This window comes from Lissotriton vulgaris, chromosome 6 (genome assembly GCF_964263255.1).
Source record: "Lissotriton vulgaris chromosome 6, aLisVul1.2, whole genome shotgun sequence".
NCBI lineage: Eukaryota > Metazoa > Chordata > Amphibia > Caudata > Salamandridae > Lissotriton > Lissotriton vulgaris.
In genome coordinates this window covers 447,572,170-447,592,813 of record NC_141694.1, presented here as the reverse complement: position 1 = coordinate 447,592,813, position 20,644 = coordinate 447,572,170, and positions in this window count along the sequence as shown.

Genomic DNA, 20,644 nt, shown 5'->3' with positions numbered 1-20,644 from the left:
CATTTCTGTGTCCCTCACTCCCCACTGCTTACTTTCACTTACCTCCCTTTTATCATACTCATACCGCTTCCCTCACCATCACTCCACTTCTCTTTCCTTCACTGACTTTACCTTACTCTATGTCTTTCTCTCTGTCCCTTACTCCCCTTCCCTGTCTCTGCCCCTGCTCCACTTTTCTCACTCCCTCATTCTCATTTCCTTACTGCCCTCCCCTTACTTTTTCACTCCCCTTAACTCACTCCCCTACCCTTAGTTCCCTTCTTTCAGTCAGTCTTCGACTCCCCTTTTCTCACTCACCATACTCCCCTTTCCTCACTCATTCCCTTACTCCCTTCCTTCCGTTCACTCAGTCATTTCCATCATTCATTTATACACTACACTTTCATTAAAAAAAAAGAACGACACAACTGCATATTACCAAGGGCCTAAAGCGGCGATAATTTTATCGCCCTTTTACCTAGGTGTCGCTAACACCAGTTAGCGACAGCTAGTAGGAGATAGCGATCATCTTGGGGCCAGCTTTGCATGTCAGCGATATTTATCGCTAATGACATGCAAAGTGGGCGTGCCAAGATGTTAGCGACTGGAAACAGGCGCTAACATCGCTATCTCCTATTACCTACTTTTGGAAATATTTGCGCTAAGCGTGAATATCTCCAAAATCTAACGCCTGCCCAGAGCAGTTCTTAGCCATGTTATCCAATGGTAGGTGGATAACATGGCTAAGAGCATTAGCTCGGTAATGCATGAATATCGCTGACTTTTCAGCGATATTCATGCATTTCGGACGATTTTTATCGCTTTTGAGATAAACCTTGATAATAGCAAGGTTTATCTGCGATAAAAATTGTCGGAGCTCGGCGATAATTATATTGCTGCTAAGCCAACATAGCGATAATCATCGCTAGTTGTTGGTAATATGCCCCACAGTGTGTTAGAAATACAACTCTTTTTGGAGAAGTGAGTGAGTTCTGAAAATAACTTTTTTTTTCTTCAGTTGTTTTATATATTTTTTCCATTTTTCAAAGTTTTATATATTTTTTTAAAGAAGCTACGGGAACTGGAACATGAAAACTGTTCAACAGGAAAAAAAATAAAAAATACAATAAAAATTAACTCCTTTAAGAGCATTTATGGCTCTCAATTCTGGTTTCAATGAGACTGAGGCTCTGCTCCCCATACACAATTATTTTGGAGCACTTGTTGCATCGCATGTTCACTTTTCCCAAATATGGTCTAATGTCCATTTGAGCTGTAGCTGGTGATGCAGGTGGAGCTGAAGATGTACTGGCCACAGCTGGTGGAATCTGCGAGGCCTGAGCTCATGTCGCAGCTCGGGCATACTGCACAGGGTGCACATTTTTAATGTGTCTGATCATGGTATGAATAGAGAACGAATATTTCTTTAGAGGGTTTCCCCTTGAGAGGACAGTACCACAACGTGTACACTTCACCCTGGGGGCGTTCACTTTTTTTTGTCCTGCTGGAAATGTAAAAAAATTCCAAATAAATGAAGATTTGCCCTTCTTGGCTCATAGGCGATATTCCAGGTGGGTATCAGATGAAGATGATGTTGAATCTTGTCTCTCTGCCATCCTGGTGATATTTCTGCTCCAAGCTCCAAAAGGGTCCTTCTTCCACAAGAATAAAGCAAATAGTGAGGGAAGTGGTTGGGGTTTTTGAAGATTCCAGAATAGAAACTACTATTAACCAAAGAAAAGTGTTGTTTTTGAGTCACATGACTTGACGTGCGTGCATATAGCGCGCACAGCGTTTCAAAATGGTGTTTCACTCGATTATTATAAAAATTTCAAAACGTAAAAAGGAGGAAAGCAACAGACTCCCTGACCCTCTAGGTTTTCTCAGGGGGTCCCTTAAAGATCCCAAAGGCCCCAAAAAGCATTTAAAAAAAAAACAATTGTGAGGTGCGCTCACGGTGCTCGCACCCTCTAGGCAGAAGAGAGTTCAAATTAAAAGTGGAAAACATGAGATGGGGGCAGGGTATAGACTTCCCGACCCCCTAGCCCTTCTCAGGGGGTCCTTGAAGGACTTCGGAGGTGAAAAAAAACTTGTTTTGTGAAAAAAAAACCTTGCAGGTGCGCGCACATTGCGCGCACGCTAAAAAACATACCAAAAAAACCTAGTTTGAGTGTTTAGTTTTTCACACACATTTTATTTAAGGATTAGTATTTAAAAAACCTTAAAAATTCACTAAAAAACCCTAGGTCCACACATGTTATAGTTAGGAATTAGCATTTAAAAAACCTTGCAAATTCCCTGAAAAAACCATAGGTTTCATACACGTTATAGTTAGGAATTATCATTTAAAAAGCATTGCAAATTCACAGAAAAAACCATAGGTTTCACATATGTTATAGTTAGCTGGTCATTTTACTCATACAAAACCTTTGAAATTCCCCCATTAAAGTTAGTTCAGCTAACTATAACTCGCACGCCCGCAATGCACTGCTGATGACTTCACATATTACATCACTCATGACATGGTCAGTGACATCACTCATGACATCACTGATGACATCTCAAATGACATCACTGATGACATCATCCTTGTGAAAGAGAGGCAAACCTCCTCTCACTCTTGTCGCAGGGATTCCGTTCTCATACAGAACTGTGCATAGAGACTTGGAACCTCAGTGAATTAGGGTGTGCCAAAACTCACCTTAGTACACAAAATCCTCTACCAGACTAGCTACAGTGTCTCATTGATTATCACAAACTCCCAATGCTTAGACAAACCAGAACATGGACTCAGTACACCTCAGGTAACATGGAACACATGAACACTCTTTCGTTATACAATAATTCCAATCCAGAACAAGGAGTAAAAGAGGACACGTGCATATTTGAAATATTTATTCACTAATGCAGTGTTCTCAAACTCAGAATCTTAGCTAGTAGAAGCAAACATATTATAAGAAACAAAGTAATCAGCATAGTCACTAGTCCGTAGAACACAAACAGTGAAAGCATGGTATTATGCTAAAAAGAATATGGTTTAGTAACACCTAATCATCACCCTCCTTAGCTGGTATATTATATTATATCTAAGAAGGTCTCTAAGGATTTTAGCAGGGCGGCCCCATACCTCAAGATCCTAGTGGTAAGGGATCACATCATCTGTCACCAGCTCTCTGCATGCGAAGCACCATCAAGTGTGTGTGTATGCTCTTGTGCAAAGCAATATAACACGCGCCTAAAGCCAGAACTTGGCCGCAGCTGCATGTATGTTATGTCTAGGAACGTGCGATGATCAGACCTCACAACAACCACTGTGTTGAGATATCCTTGAAGGTTTCTGCACTCACTGTACTGACACCGCTCGCCAAGCAAGGCTGATATCAGAGTAACAACATATTATTCTCGCATGAATCAAAACATTCTACTAGGCTCAAAGCTAAAGCAACAGCTATGTGTTGTGTGCAGAAGCAGCAGAAAGGTAAAATGGTGTTTAAACTCCTAATAAGCTCATGCTAACTTAACACAGCATATAGGCAATGTATATCTATATGACACTCTAATACACACATTCAAAAATAGAAACAAAAATGTTCAAGAATCCTGCAATTGACGCCTGCGGCTTGAGCCGGGCGGTTACTTTTACTTTTACTCCTTCTCTAGATCTGTTTTTAAATTACTATTCGTTGTGTGCACTGCCCTCTGTGTCCTTTCCCCCCTGCACTAAGCGCGTGAATTTATTGCGACGCTGTTGTTTTTTCCGATTTTGGGTTAAGACTTCATTTAATTTTAAAATTAATTCCTGATTAGTCTGTACTCACCACACCTAGCGCTACCTCCCCCAGAGGGTCCGGCCGATTTTGGGGCTGTTTGACCTGGGGCTCGGGCAGAGTTAGTGCGGCAGCCATTTTGGGTAGGGCTTCCTCCCTTGGGGCGAGAGGAAACAGTATAAAAAAAAACGGCTATGACTCCGCGCAGCGGATGCGTTCATTGGGCGCTCCGTATTCGCGCCGTAGTCAAGCCAGAGTCCAGCCCGTCTGCGCCCGTCCGCGACATTCCGGGGCGCGGGGCGACTCCTCTAAGTCCTCTGACTCCACTTGATGTCCCGGAACCGGTAAGGCACCTTGTGCATTACTCGAAACAGGAGCTTCTTGTTGTACGTTCCAAAATGGACATTGGCTGTGATCATAACTATCCAGCCGATAGTTTACCTACCACATGCGACTTTTGTAACCACACTTTTTCATCACCTAAAAGCAATACACTGCCCTTAGTTAAACCTAACATGCTATTACTCAACTGTAGGTCGATGAAAAAAAACAAATTGGAAATACACGATCTAATTACTAGCAACAAGCCTGAAGTGCTATTTCTAACTGAGACGTGGTTGGATGAGGATTCTGCCCCAGAAGCGCTGGAAGCTACCCCCCCCTGGCTACTGTCTATTGCAGCTAGACAGACATAAACAAAGAGGGGGAGGGATCGCCCTCATTCATAAAACTGAGCTAGAATGCATCCTTACAAAAGCCAATATACTGCACAGTGAAAGCGGCCTATTTACCATCAAACTTGGACCAAGAAACATCATTAACGGCCTGTTAATATATCGTCCTCCTGGAGCAGCTGGACAATTCAAAAGTAATCTTCTTGATTATATCACGCAAGCAGCTCTCCATTATAAAAAGTTTATAATTTTAGGTGACTTAAACCTCCATTTTGAGGATAGGGAGTGTAAAGAGGCACAGGAGGTGGCCACGGCATTGGCGTTGTTGGGACTGAATCTACAATCTACTGCCCCATCACACCAACAAGGCCACCTCTTGGACCCCATCTTTGCCAACTGGGAAGGCATCACTGCCTTCCCTCCAGTAAAAATAATTTGGTCTGACCATTTTGTCATTCCGTTCCTGATAGATAATACACTCACAGATAACAGAATCCTTAAGCCCCCTTCCCTTAAACAAAGAAACTGGAAGAAGTTTGACTAAGAAGCTTTTAGACTTGCTTCTTTGCTAAGTAACTCTCTTCAAGAAGCCTACGAAAATTATGAAAATTGGCTGTCCAATGCCCTAGATGAGATAGCCCCTTGGGCATCCAAGCCCCTGCCAGGCAGTCTAAAACCGCTCCATGGTTCTCTGAAAAATTAAAACTAGCCAAAGCCAGATGTAAAACTCTAGAGCCCAACTGGAGAAAGCATTACAACTTTGAGGATAAAATGCTATATAAGACTGAACTCTGCGGATAATCCTACCAAAGAATTGTTTTCGATCTATAAAGAACTTATTATTCCTACTAGATTGGAAGCTCAGGACACGTATTCGAAAGAACTATGTGACTCCATTGCTGATTTTTTTGTTAACAAGATTGACATGCCAACTTCACAAAAGATGAGTCCAGTTCTAGCGAATCGGCAGAAGTCAACAATAGCAACACGGGGACCCCTGGTCTCACGTGCTTCATCACTCCTGAGAAACAAGAACTTCTCAGCATTGTTAACAGCATACAATCCGGTTCCCCGAGTGATGTATGCCCACCGACTCACGGCAGAGGAGTCATGGAGTCTACAGTTATTGACTATTTCAGTCTTATTGTATCACTGTCCCTCGAGGAATGTAAGGCACTAGATGCCTGGAAAATTGCCCAAGTAATCCCCCTGAAAAAAAAGGCCAACATCCACATCTCCCAACTCCAGAATCTCCGCCCCATATCCCTCCTCCCTTTTTGTGCCAAGATTGTGGAGAAAGTAGTGAATAGGAAGCTCATGAGGTATCTGAAAGATCACTCGCTCTTACATCCTACTCAATCAGGGTTCAGAGCCGGATACTTTACTGAGTCAGCCCTACTTTTCTCCACCGAGAGTCTTAGGCGCATAGTGGATGAGGGAGAGACAGCAGCGTTGGTACTATTAGATCTAAGTGCAGCCTTTGACACCGTGCTGCACTCAACGCTGCTGTCTCGGCTATCTGGAATGGGAGTAAAGCGATCAGCCCTTGCGTGTTTGGAGTCCTTCCTGGCCAATAGAAACTTTCAGTTGCATTGCACCCCCTTTAAGTCCTCTCTTAGAAATGCGAGCCATGGGGTCCCTCAGGGCTCAAGTTTGAGCCCCACCTTGTTTAATATCTATATGGAACCCCTGGCTCGCATAGTAGAGACTTATGGGGTGGGCATTGTCAGCTACGCTGATGACACCCAATTGGTGTTCAAACTTATGCCCGACCACAGAGAAGATGCCACCAATTTCTCCAACTGCCTCTCTTCCGTGGCAGCTTGGATGAACAACAATTGTCTTCGCCTTAATGGCGATAAAACTGAGCTGTTGGTGGTAGGAAAATCCTCTTCCGCATGGTCCCACATGTGGTGGCCTGCGGAACTGGGCAGTCTGCCTTGCCCTGTGGCTTCGGTGCGGAACTTGGGCATAACATTGGACTCTAACCTGTCATATAAACCTCATGTGAACAAAGTCACAGCAAGATGTTTCAGCATACTGAGGGTCCTTCGGAAGGTACTAGATCTTCTTCCCATGGACTCAAGAAAGACCATTGTCCATGCCCTAGTCACCTCCCATCTGGACTACGGGAATGCCTTGTTACTGGGTTTGAGCAAGAAAGGCACCCACCAACTCCAGTGCGCTCAGAATGCCGCTGCGCGCCTTGTGCTCAAGCTTCCTCGAAGAGCCTCAGGGAGACTGGCCTTGTCCAGACTCCATTGGCTCCCCATCAAGGAGCGAATTAAATTCAAGGCCCTATGCTTTGCCCACCGCATAGCCCATGGCACTGGTCCAGGTTATCTGCATAGTTTACTCACTATACCTCGACCTACCCGGAATCTTAGATCTTCTGGTACGATGATGTTCAAAATCCCTAAGATAACTAGAGCCAAGATGGGTGGCTCCTTGTTCAGATACTTGGCTGCCAAAGGCTGGAATGAACTCCCTCTCGAGATGCGGATGGAACCCTCTGAAATAAGATTTTGAGGAAAATTGAAAACCTTTCTCTTTCCCCGCATATAACCTCCTCATTCCCCCTTGCCCCTGTCCGTTCTTCCTGTGTTCATTCCTCTGAGCTCCTTTGCGGTTTTCAGCGCAGGGACACTCTGTTTTTGAGTAACCAGGCGCTTTATAAATGGCTTCTATTCTATTCTATTCTAAGAAAATGGAGATACCAATGCCAGTTACAACAACCTATTCCAACATCTACTTCCACATCCACTCATTCACCAACAGTTCTATATAGTCACTCATACATGCACTCAATCATCATATGTACTCATATACCTATACATCCTGTTACACACTGATACTCATCCATAGAGTTACTTACACACATACTAACACATGCAAATAAACCATCAAACATCCATTTAATTGCATATACAGCTATACACACAAATATGCGCATAGTGACTCTCTTAAACGATCAATTACAGAAACACATACTTAGTTATATAGAAACACTTCAAATCTCAAACTCTCATATATACTCACTTATATACACCAATACTCACATATAGTAGTTTAACACATATGTACTTAGTCAAAAAGACAGTATTGAGAAAGCCATTCACTTACTAACACACCTATACACACACTCATCCATCCATACAGTCCTGCACACATGCTGTCTTCAAAACACATATAAACAGTGAGTCACTCATTAACGCATCTATGTGCTAAGTAATATCCCCACCAAACCATATAAACAATCAGACACTCATACTAATACTCAAAAAACAAACTAATAACCTACATAGACACTCATGTAGTTACTCACCAACACATGCAACAAATGTGTGAGACTGATACAGATATTTACATATTTAAAAATTACTCACTAACCCATGTATTCACTAAGATACAATTAATCAGTCAGTTATACAATCAATTTTTACAAAAAAGTAATCCATTTAGACACTTACTTACCCATTTATTCTTCCATCGACCTTTAGATATACATATATAAAAAATATTTATTTTTCAGAAAGACACACATCCAGTGGATGATGTCATCAGTGATGTCATCAGTGATGTCACTGACCATGTAATGAGTGATGTAATATGTGACGTCATCAGCAGTGCATTGCAGGCGAGCGAGTTATAGTTAGCTGAACTAACTATAACGGGGGAATTTCAAAGGTTTTGTATGAGTAAAATGACCAGCTAACTATACCATATGTGAAACCTATGTTTTTTTCGTGAATATATATATATTCACTGAAAAAACTATAGGTTATAGACCATATATAGTTAGGAATTCACATTTACAAAACCTTATTTTACTCACACAAAACCATTGAAATTCCATATATAGTTAGTTGCACTAACTATATATCGCGCACCCGCAATCCACTGCTGATGATGTCACATATTACATCATTCATGACATGGTCAGTGACATCACTGATGACATCACTGATGACATCTCAAATGACATCACTGATGACATCTCAAATGACATCACTGATGACATCACTGATGACATCTCATTTGACATTACTGATCACATCACTGATGATATCATTTATGTGATAATACGATGAACCTCTTCAGACTCTAATATAACCTTAGATACAATCAGTGTAAACAGACACTCACAGACTGTCACTCATCCATGGAGTTACTCACACACCTAGTCAGTCATGCAAAGAATCAATCACACCTCCATTTCCTCAACTATACAGTTATACAAACTTTACTTATTCAAACATATACTAACAAATATTTACTCTCTTATACAATCCCTGATACAAGTTCACAATGATCCATACAGCCACTCACACATTCACTGGCTCTTATGCACAGTTATTTATATATGTCAACTCTCACATGTACTGTGTTTTACATATGTACTTACTTTGACATGTAGCACTGAGATATCCATTCACTCACCAATACACTCATGCACACAGTCAACCGCCCATACAGCTGTTTCCACACGCACTTTTGAAACCATACATCTAGTGAATCAACTGCTCACACATCTATGCACAGAGTCATACACCTCCCAGCCACCCACACACACACTCAGTCTCCCATACAAATACTTGGGCAACCAATCAATAACCCATATAGTTACTCATATAGCTAATTATCAACACATGCAACAGTTTACAGAACAACAGACATAATGATGCACAAATTAAGACAGTTTAGTCACTAACCCATGCACTCAGTGAGACACATTTAATCACTCACTCATACAGTCAGTCATGCACCTACTAAATCCTTCATCCAGACACTTATACATCCACTCATTCTTCAATATGTAAGACATATTTTAACTTTACAGAAACATACAGTCACTGGATGTTGTCATCAGTGATGTCATCAGTGATGTCATTTGAGATGTCATCAGTGATGTCATCAGTGATGTCACTGACCATGTCATGAATGATGTAATATGTGACATCTTCAGCAGTGGATTGCGGGTGCGCGATATATAGTTAGTGCAACTAACTATATATGGAATTTCAATGGTTTTGTGTGAGTAAAATAAGGTTTTGTAAATGTGAATTCCTAACTATATATGGTCTATAACCTATGGTTTTTTCAGTGAATTTTCAAGGTTTTGTAAATGCTAATTCCTAACTATATATGGTCTATAACCTATGGTTTTTTCAGTGAATTTTCAAGGTTTTGTAAATGCTAATTCCTAACTATATATGGTCTATAGCTTATGGTTTTTTCAGTGAATATATATATATATATATATACATATTTAAACATATATCATCTGTATATCTATATAAATACAAACATAAATGCATGCATACATATACTTATATGCATACAGATGCATGTTATTTACATGAAAGTTGAAAAAACACTACTAAAAGCAAAGCTAAAAAGCCACCTCATTACAAACAGAATGGCTTTAACTTAAACGAGGGCGAGATCTATTGCATTTTCAATGCTTGTTTACTTTGGTTCCATCAAGAAGGCATTCAGATGTGTCACACATATGCCATAAATTCTGAATGTTAGCACTCTAGTTGCACATTAGATCACTGTAGTAAAGCTACTGCTCACCAGGGACGTCTGCTGCTGGTATTCAAAGTGCATGTTTCAGTCTGCATGTCAGAATTTTTTTAATGAAATAGAAGAGGATTTGAGAAGTCACTCAAAATGATCCCTAATTTTTCTTTCTGAAGCACTAATCATACTTTCTATGGCAAAATTAACCCCCTCATGTTGTTCCTTTTTAAATTGAGTGTTTTCAGACTTACCACTTCATTCCAATCAAGATGGCTTCCGGTGTGCCATACTTTTGTCATAAGTAAGACTGTTAGCGCTCTAGTTGTTCTTTAGAACACTCTGGGACATTGTGTCATTGGGCTATACTTGGGGTACATCTGGGTGATATTTGGGCTACATTTAGGCTCTTTTGTCTCTGGTGGCCATCTTGGGAGACTGTATGTCAGAATTTTTTAATGAAATTGAAGAGGGTTTGACAAGTCACTCAAAATGTGCACTAATTTTTCTTTCTGCAGCACTAATCATAATTCATATGGCAAAATATACCCCCTCATTTTGTTCCTTTTTAGATTAAATGTTTTAAGAGTTACCACTTTATTCCAATCAAGATGGCTTCAGGTGTGCCATACCTTTGTAATAAGTAGGACTGTTAGCGCTCTAGTTGTTCTTTAGAACACTCTTGGACATTCTGTCATTGGGCTATACTTGGGCTACATCTGGGTGATATTTGGGCTACATTTGGGCTCTTTTGTCTCTGGTGGCCATTTTGGGAGACTGCATGTCAGAATTTTTTAATGAAATAGAAGAGGATTTGAAAAGTCACTCAAAATGTGCCCTAATTTTTCTTTCTGCAGCACTAATAATACCTTCTATTGCATAATATACCCCCTCATTTTGTTCCTTTTTAAATTAAATGTTTTAAGAGTTACCACTTTATTCCCATCACGATGGCTCCAGGTATGCTATACCTTTGTAATAAGTAGGAATGTTAGTGCTCTAGTTGTTCTCTAGAACACTCTACACATTCTGTCATTAGGCTATACTTGGGCTACATCTGGGTGATATTTGGGCTACATTTGGGCTCTTTTGTCTCTGGTGGCCATTTTGGGAGACTGCATGTCAGAATGTTTTAATGAAATAGAAAAGGATTTGAGAAGTCACTCAAAATGTGCCCTAATTTTTCATTCTGCAGCACTAATCATACTTTCTATGGCAAAATATACCCCCTCATGTTGTTTCTTTTTAAATTAAATGTTTTAAGAGTTACCACTTGATTCCAATCTAAATGGCTTCAGGTGTGCCATACCTTTGTAATAAGTAGGACTGTTAGCGCTCTAGTTGTTCTTTAGAACACTCTAGGAGGCTGCAGTAGAACACAAAGGAATCAACTGACAGTCTCTGTCCTTGTTGAATGTACATGTTTTACTGAGAATGTCAGACTTCATTTTCACATGACTGAGAAAGATAATGTGAATTTACAGAAAATATGCTTTCAGTTTAGCTTATAGATCCCCTTCCAAACCACTGTGGGAAAATCATGAGATATTAGTTTTCTTTCAAACAATATTCATGATATCACAGCAGAAGGTTTTTTCACATGGTAAAATCACCTTAGAACCCACCACAATTCCTAAAACAGTATGGTACCATCAACAAATGATTTATAATGTAACTAAAGTCCTAAAACCCTCTATTAACTACAATGCTTTTTAATGAGGTGCTATCATGTATATTGGTCCCAAGATGGCTGCCAACACTTCTTGGATGAAGTGCTGACAGCCAATCAGATCAGATGTGTGGTTAGGCTCCGCCCAGATATATATCTTTTTTTGAACCTAAATTACTCAAAATCCACTGGAGCACATATATTGAGACCTAGCAAAGGCACATCGGGCTAACAGTCCCTACAATTTTGCCATGTTTCGTGCAAATCCATTCAGCCGTTCGAGCTAAATGTGAGGCCAACCGCCCTATGGAAATTAACATGGGAAAAACGCGTTTTGGGACCCCCCTTTTTTCTCGGCCCCCCCTTGATGAAACCGCCCCCAAATTGTCAGGGGCTGCTCAGAAACAAAATGTTCCATTTTCCTGAAAATTTCAGCCAATTCCGTCCACAAACGCCAAAGTTATTAGACATAGAATTTTCAAAAATCCCATAGAGAAAAAATCCTAACTATATATACCTACTGGCGACCGCCAGTAGGTAATATATATATGTATATATATATATATATATATATATATATATATATATATATATATATATATATATATATATATATATATATATATATATATATATATATATATTACCTACTGGCGGTCGCCAGTAGGTATATATAGTTAGGATTTTTTCTCTATGGGATTTCTGAAAATTCTATGTCTAATAAGTTTGGCGTTTGTGGACGGAATCGGCTGAAATTTTCAGGAAAATGGCACATTTTGTTTCTGAGCAGCTCCTGGAAATTTGGGGGGGTTTCGTCAAGGGGGGGCTGAGAAAAAAGGGGGGTCCCAAAACGCGTTTTTCCCATGTTAATTTCCATAGGGCGGTTGGCCTCACTTTTAGCTCGAACGGCTGAATGGATTTGCACGAAACTTGGCAAAATTGTAGGGACTGTTAGCCCGATGTGCCTTTGCTAGGTCTCAATATATGTGCTTCAGTGGATTTTGAGAAATTAACGTTTAAATCAAGATATATATCTGTAACAGCGCTCCGGGCAGCGATCCGGTTCGCGTACTTTTCGCTTATCGGAACTTTGCGATGCGAAGCTGATTGGCTCTCCGGTGTCTGTCAACATTCTAAACAGTCCGGTGCGGCCGCCATCTTGTCTCCCGGTAGGATCGAGAGATAAGAGGAGGCCAAAACAAAGGGGGAAATTTCGATAAGGGGGCCTAGTAGATCCTCCCTGACCCCCTAGGTTTTATGTGGAGGTTGTAAAAGGTTTCTGCAGGGGGAAAAAAAAAAAAAAATTATTTATGCGTGGTGAGCTCCTAGTACGCGAACCGGGTAGCGCTCTGGGCAGCGTACTATAAGGATAAAAGAATGATAGATTTTTTTAATACTGTATGTGAAATATTTGTTGTTTTTGTTGGTTTTTTTTTGTTTTCTTTATTTTTTTTTTTTTTTATTATGATTGTGTTTCATACTTTATTAAATTTTCTAACATTTCATTGTCAGAAATGTCATAATTTATTATAGGGTGTAATTGTTTTTCATTTTGAAGCAGGTTGTCTACTGCTTCAACACATTGTAGAAGTTCGTGGTCTCTACTGTCATCCATAAAGTCATCAAGTTTGTCTTGGCTGCTCTCCTTCAGTTCAATTGAAAATGAAACTTGTTGTTCGCCTTCCATTTTGCATGAAATTTTGAATAAAAAAATATATATTAGTAGAGATTGGGCACTGTTGGGATTAATTTTAGATAGGTAGTTTTTATCAGTGAATTTTTCTTTTGGCAGTGTATAGTATCAGAGTGGAAATAGGACTGTTAAAAAGTGTATGTAATTTAACGAAGAGAAGCCTAACTCCATTCCTAACTATAACAGAGAAGTCTATCTAAATCCATAACTACTACAGAGGGATAGTGTATATGTATCAGAAAAAGTCTACCATATCAAGTTATAGTGTTCAATATACTTCATTTTTAAAAATAACAACTTACCTTCAGAAACAAGTTGAAGTCTTAGGTAAGTATTGAAATGTGATGTACAACAAGAAGTAGCAGTCAAAATGGCTGTGTTTTCTTCTCTTCCTTTATATGTATTCAGGTATATAACCAATCAAATATCAGGTAATAAAAGTAGAAAATGAAAGTAAGATTTTTATTGGTTGTCAATTCCAACACTTCAGATGTGTTTTGTGAAGTAATTTACCTCAAGGTATTTAGAGAGGTCTACAGGCTTAATGGCTAAATGGAATTTCAATCAAATTTGTGAAAATGAAAGGGATTGTTATGTAGTATGAGTTAATCTATATTTGGTGAGAGTGTCTCCAGTCCTTTTTCTTTGAATTACTTTCCCACCTTTTCTTTGGGCCGCTTCCCGGGAAGCAGTTTAGTCCGCGAACTAGAAGCGTAACGGGAGTCCACCATTTTGTGTTTCGGTCGAATTAACATATAAAATGGAGGTTAAATAATGTTCAGAAAGGGTAGAAGGGGACACGGTACAAGTATTTTGACCCCCCAGGTTTTCTGAGGGTGGCTGAGGAGGACCATATGTGCGGAGAAAAAACATTTTTAAAATAATTTTGGGCGGTTAGCTTCCAGTTCGCGTACCGGGTAGCGCTCTTTGAGCGTAGTTTGTTGAAAATTACAGAAATAAGTTAGAGAAAAGTATTAATTGTGAGTGATCAGATGAAGGGTAGCTCTGAGAAGAGCTTTTGGGTTTATGTTCCATTTAGGTACTTATAAGTAGGTACCAATGCACAGTCTTAAATTCAGAATGAAAATTCTGTTGCCCTCATCTGAGAAGTGAACTCCATCTCCTCTGTAGATATCTTGCATGTAGTAACGCAAGTTATTATTGTACAGGGAGCCCATTCCATGGTCTCTCATGAAAGCTGAAACAGATTTGTTTACATGCTTCCTCGCTTTCTCAATTTGTGGACCAAATTGGTTGGACCACCTCCATTTCTGTCTTTGGCATATATTGGAATATACCAAGGCAGTTTGAGGAAAAAGTGCCATTAATTGCTCAAAGGTGTCCTTTAAAAGCATTTCCAGACCAACCCCAGTCATAGTGCCTAAATCATTTCCTCCACAGTGCACTATTAAGAGGTCAGGTTTTGGCAAATGCATAAAGGTTTTCACCAATGGTATCAATTGGTGACATTTTAATCCTCTTTGGCCCAACCATTTAATTTCCACATCCTGTAAATTGAGGTTGTGTAAATTTCTGTTGTCAGCATACCTTTGAGCCCAGTGGATGTAACTATGTCCAACAATCCAGACGTTAAACATGGTGGGAGAAGGTTGTGCTGCAGTCAGATGAAGTGTGGTTATGAAAGGGCAGTTGAAACAGTAGGAGTTTGTAAAGAAAAAAAACTGTGGATTTCCAATGGTAATTATTCATTAGCAGTGATTGGCGCATTTCCATTTCTGAAAACAGAAAGTTAGGGTGCATGGATGTGTTCTTGAAACATGTAATTTCAATGGTCAAGGAAGAAACTTTTAATGAAAGATTGCACTGGATACGCAGGTGCACTGAGAGTTCAGAGTTCAATTGAAACATTGTTGTGTGAACTTGCAAACATGAGAGGTCTTTCAGGAGGTCGTTGCTAAGCAAAAAAAAGGCAGAGAGGGCAGAGGGGGGGAAGGGTTTTGATTTGAAAAAAGTGAGGGAAGAGTTATGATTGGCTAATATGAGAGATATGTGAAATGAATATCTGTATTTCTGTGCTTTCAATAGCTGCAGCCTCTGGAGTGCATCCTTTTTCTTCTGCTGAAGACAATTTGGTGTATTTCTGAGACTGTTTTCAAAACTCAAAAAGTATTTGCTAAGGTGAGAAAAGATTTATTTATTTTAGATATAGAATAGAATGATTAAGGAGAAAATGATGAAGAAAGCTGTGTTTTTAAAACTGTGGCTTTGTCTATAGTGATATAGAAATAGATTTTGTTACTTTGAGAAATTGTATTTGCATATTCGGTGTAGGATTCTGGCATGTAGTAACTCAAGGTATTGTTGTATATGAAGCGCATTCCATGGTCTTTTATGTAAGCTGAAACAGATATGTTGTTTTTAAAAACCATTTTGAAAACAATTAAATTTTGGATATGTACTGTTAGAGTTTCATAGGTTGTTTTGGGTCATATTTATAAGGCATTTGAGTGTCTTTGATGTTATTTTTTCATTTTTAAATGGAAAGCATTCCTCATGGGGCAAGTGTCTTGTAAATACGTTCTCACCTGCGCTTGGCAAATTTAGATTTTGATTATGGGAGTTACATAGCCATGTTAATAATGTCGGAAAAATGGTGCTAGGGTATTCCAGAAAACACTTTCGTGTGTCTCAAGGACATTTTCCGTCATTTCCTCTTGAATGCAGGTATACAATTGATTTATATGCTGTGTTTAAAAACGATTCTTTTCTATGATGATATGTTTTCTCTTTTAAATGGAAAGCGTTCCTCATGGGGCTCTGAGCAGTATTTAGTCATGTTATTCAATGGGTGGTGGATAACATGGCTAAGAGCATTTGCTGAATAATGCATGAATATCGTTGACTTTTCAGCGTTATTCATGCATTGCGACCGTTTTTTTTCGCATTTGCGAGCAGTTCTTAGCCATGTTATCCAATAGGAGGTGGATAACATGGCTAAGAGCATTTGCAGGATAATGCATGAATATCGCTGACTTTTCAGCGTGATATTCATGCATTGCTACCGCTTTTTATCGCTAAGGAGAAAATGATGAAGAAAGCTGTGTTTTTAAATTGTGGCTTTGTCTGTAGTGATATAGAAATAGATTTTGTTACTTTGCGAAATTGTAATTGCATATTCGGTGTAGCATTCTGGCATGCAGTAACACAAGTGTGCTTGGCAAATTTAAATTTTGATTATGGGAGTTACATAGCCATGTTAATAATGTCCAAACAATGGTGTTGAGTAGTTTTTAGCCATGTTATCCAACATGGGCTTCGATTGGATTTCCACAGAGCATATTATGGAGCCCATTATCGCCGCTTTATCAGCCGTTTTCGGCAAGTGAAATAAAGCAGTCCAATTACATGACGGATAAAAGGTATAATATGTAGGAACGCAGTAAAGATAAATGCTTAAGGGCAGTTGTGTTTTTCATGTCTGCAATATAAAGTGATCGATAAGAATCTGATAATCAGGCGTATCGGCGACTAAGATAGCAGGCCGAATCTCTTTTACTCAACGGCTCCGTCATGGAAGGAAGAAACGCCCTTTTTCTCGAAAAAGGAATATATTTTACTTACAAGATAGTTGTAAATTTTCCGGGAAAGTACATTAGCCTGGAATATTATAACATATGTTTGAAAAAAAAATATTGTTCGAAAACAATAAAAAGCGTAATTTTTAGGTCATATGACCAAGCTTTTCATCATTAAATTAACAAAAGTAAAATGAATCAATGAAAAGTTTTATTAACAAGTCACATGTCCTGTTATGCTGACGTTACGCGCTGCGCGCCGCGCCTCGGATCACTTCCGGGTGCGGTAACGCGGCGTGTCATATAACGCATTACGCGACAACGTAGGTCAAGAATATAGTCAAAATGTCTCCACCAACCAGCGTTCGGAACACAACTCCTTTCAGCAGTCCAAAAAGTTCTGTTAAATGACAACAGAGGGGACAGGCAACAAGAACCATCAGTCAAAGAGGGGAGGGCAAGTTCTTCTCTTCCGGGTCATGTTGGGGCGCTACCGGAACTGATCGAATTGGTAGTCTACAGTGTTTCTGGATGTTTCAGACTAAAGCTGGCGTCAGCATGAGACCACTACCATCTCGTAGCTCCGTCGTGGCCATTCCACGAGCAATCATGGCAGCCGCTCCCCACCAGAAGCCTGCGGGAGTCGGAGGCCCCCAAGACTTTTGTAGAATCTTCACGGCTGAGGAGAGGCTTTTCGAGAATGGGACCCAAGCCCTATCAGGGAAGCGTCCGAGTTCAAAGGTGTCCCAGGGCCATTTTAGTGGACCAGGCCCAAAACCGAAGAGCCGGCCGCCATTTTGAGAGTCCTGTGGCAGCCGCCTATCGCTGCACCGCAAGAGTGGGCGTAATTCAGCTGGATGGTGGGCAAGACGCTGTAGCCGCAAGAGTGGGCGTGATGGAGCAGATTTCCTCTGCAGTCAGGCATTGTTTTATTGTTGTGCTTCAGACAGACTGCATTTAAATTGCCACGCACCTTTTGGTGCAAGTTATAAACATGGAACTTGAAAAATATGAAAGTTAGGCCAAATCAGTCTGACATGCTTTTGCTGAATTAACATGTGTTTTTGCAATGTAGAGAAAAGTGGCCTTTTTAGCTTTGAAGATTAATAGAATATGTTTCTCTCTTCCCAGCTCATCCCATGCAATCTACATTCACTATTTCTGTCTAAAGAGACTTTGACTTGTTGCATATTTTGATAAATATTTTCAGTTAATAACACCTCTTTTTCTTTGTTGCACATTGCACATTTATTTTACATGTTGTACATAAATAATGGAGTTTGGAAACATAATGTGCTGATTCACATGACATTAATATTATCTTTTTGTTTGTTTTATTTTCGGGCCTACCATTAAATGGCTGCCTGTGAAACCATCAAAAGCTATGGCTTGCTTTGAATGAGAAGGGAGCATGCGCAGACTGTGGCAGTTTTCCTCATGCCAAGAAGTCAAGAACACCTTGAACTGTACATCCTTGTGATTCTGCCAAAAGTACCAGTGTTAGTTAAAAGTGTCCATCTGACTGCGCTTTGGCAGGAAGGAAGGAAGACTATTGAAAATTTTCCCTAGCAATTGTTGCAAACTTATAAAATGTATTTATTATGTATGCTTCATTTGTTAAAAACTGGCATGGTCAGGTTTTTAGAATGCGTCAGGGTGATGAGAACTCATGCCACCATGACTAACCAATCAACTTACAGGTTTTCCTGAAATGCAACATTTTGTGTAGTCTGCCAAAATTTTGTGTATAAAAACTGACAGGGGCGGGCTTTTTTTAGCTCAGCTGGCTTCTTGCTCATTTTGGCTTAGGCTTCTATGGGTTAGGTACGAGAAACGTCCCGGGAGATTGCTGAGGGTTTGCGTCCGAGGAGAATCAGGGGGAGGTTTCTTGCTTCCACGCCATATCTTGGCCACATTCCTTTGAGGTCTTGTGAAGGGCGGGCTATCTCACTCCCTGCTTGCTCTTTAGACACAGACAGATGCAGAAGAACAGCTGATTAAATAGAATTAGATGCTAAACTTCAAGTTATGCTTAGACAAATTAATTAGGTCTGAAAAGATTTATTTGACTTATGCATTTATTTTTCTTAATGGGAGATTTTTGCAAACTATTTGATTTTTGATTAGCCTTGCAAGACTATATTTTTCTTAGAAACTCTTTGAGTCTTGAATGACATTTTGCGCCACATTCCTACATGTTATGCCTATATGCAGACTGTAATGTGTTCTGTATTAATGCTATTTTTCCTGGTTTTCAAATTCTGTAACCTGATTGATATTTTATTAATGAATAAAGGGTCAGAGAAAATTAACTTTTTACTAGAAAATAAAACCCTTTAAACACTCAACAACTCTCTTTATTGGCTTAAATTAATAATTGCATTTTTGACTGTTCATCTTTATTTAAAGTCTACGGAAGGTATTACATGGTGTGAAGGGCCCAACACCTTTTGAGCGGTAAATTAGAGGTAGCATGAGGGTTTTGCATTGAGAAATTACCAGAAGAAATTACCGCTCCATCAGTTTTTGGTAATCAGAGGATGGTTATTATTGATTAGTTTGGTGATTAATGATTATTGATTTCACCATCAACTACTCAACTAATGGATCATTGACCTTAAGTAGGGAAATAAAATAATTGCCCAAGTTAGATAAATGTCCAAGTCCTGATTCCTGACTCCAATGCTCGGAAACTGAAGGCTGGCAAAGCAGTACTGGAAGGTGATGCAAGAAGTGGTGTGAGTATCAATAGGGTTGTGAAATGTTGTTAATATGCTAGCATGTTTTTTTTAATGCATGTTTTTTTAAAGTGTTGAAAATAGTAAGGATTTTTACTGTTGGTGACATTTTGCTCATTTTGAATTGATGGTGTTATTGATTATATTGGTAATTTCATAGGATATAATTTTTTGGTTATTGATTACATGTTTTAACTCTTTATGTTAAGGTAGTGTCTTGTTCTATGTTGTCTGGAACACGCAGGTATGTACACCTGTGGAATCCCGGGAAGGAATCGCGGGTGGTAAATGGAAGCCACACTGCACTGAGGTTACTTGTCTGTTGGAATAGCACTGAGAAGCTAGGTAGGGCTGGCAGTGTTAAATTAGGGACTATTTTCTGTGTGAATGATTGTAGCAAAGAGTCCGCTGGTGAAACTTTGGTCTGATATCACCTAGAAAGGGTCACACCAAAGGAGTAGCAGGTTCTTCTGAGCTTGAGTGACAGCAAAAGGGTTCGCTGGTGAAACTTTGGACTAAGATATATCCTGAAGGATAAGTCCAAAGGAGTAGCAGGTTCTTCTGAGCTTGTGTGACAGGTAAGCGGAAGGGATTTACCTGTAGTGTTTGAAGAGTAAACGGAAGGTCTTACTTTGTGAAGGGTAAGCGGAATGTGTTACTCGCAGTGAATATAAATCTATCCTTTATTTAGCACAACAGACAGAGTAGCGAATGTATTTATGTTGTTACTAAGAGTTATTGATTAAGAAAATATTGCAGTAAGGTTTTGTGGAGGGTCAGTAGTAGGAGTAAAACTGACAAAAATTGAGACTGACAGCTTTGGAGAGAAAGAAATTGCATTGAACTATTGCAAACATGAAATTGTTTGAAGGCTTAAAGAAGCTGTTAGGAGGTAAAGTGAAAAATTTGTTTTTTATTGATGATGCTCCTGAAGGAACTCCTGTGCATTTTATGTCTACCAATTTGGGACAAAATACATGTATGTGGGTTCACCAATGGTGCAAGATTACTGAAAAAGAGGGTGTTTTGAGGTTTCCAAAAGATGGTACTTTTGAATTGCTAATT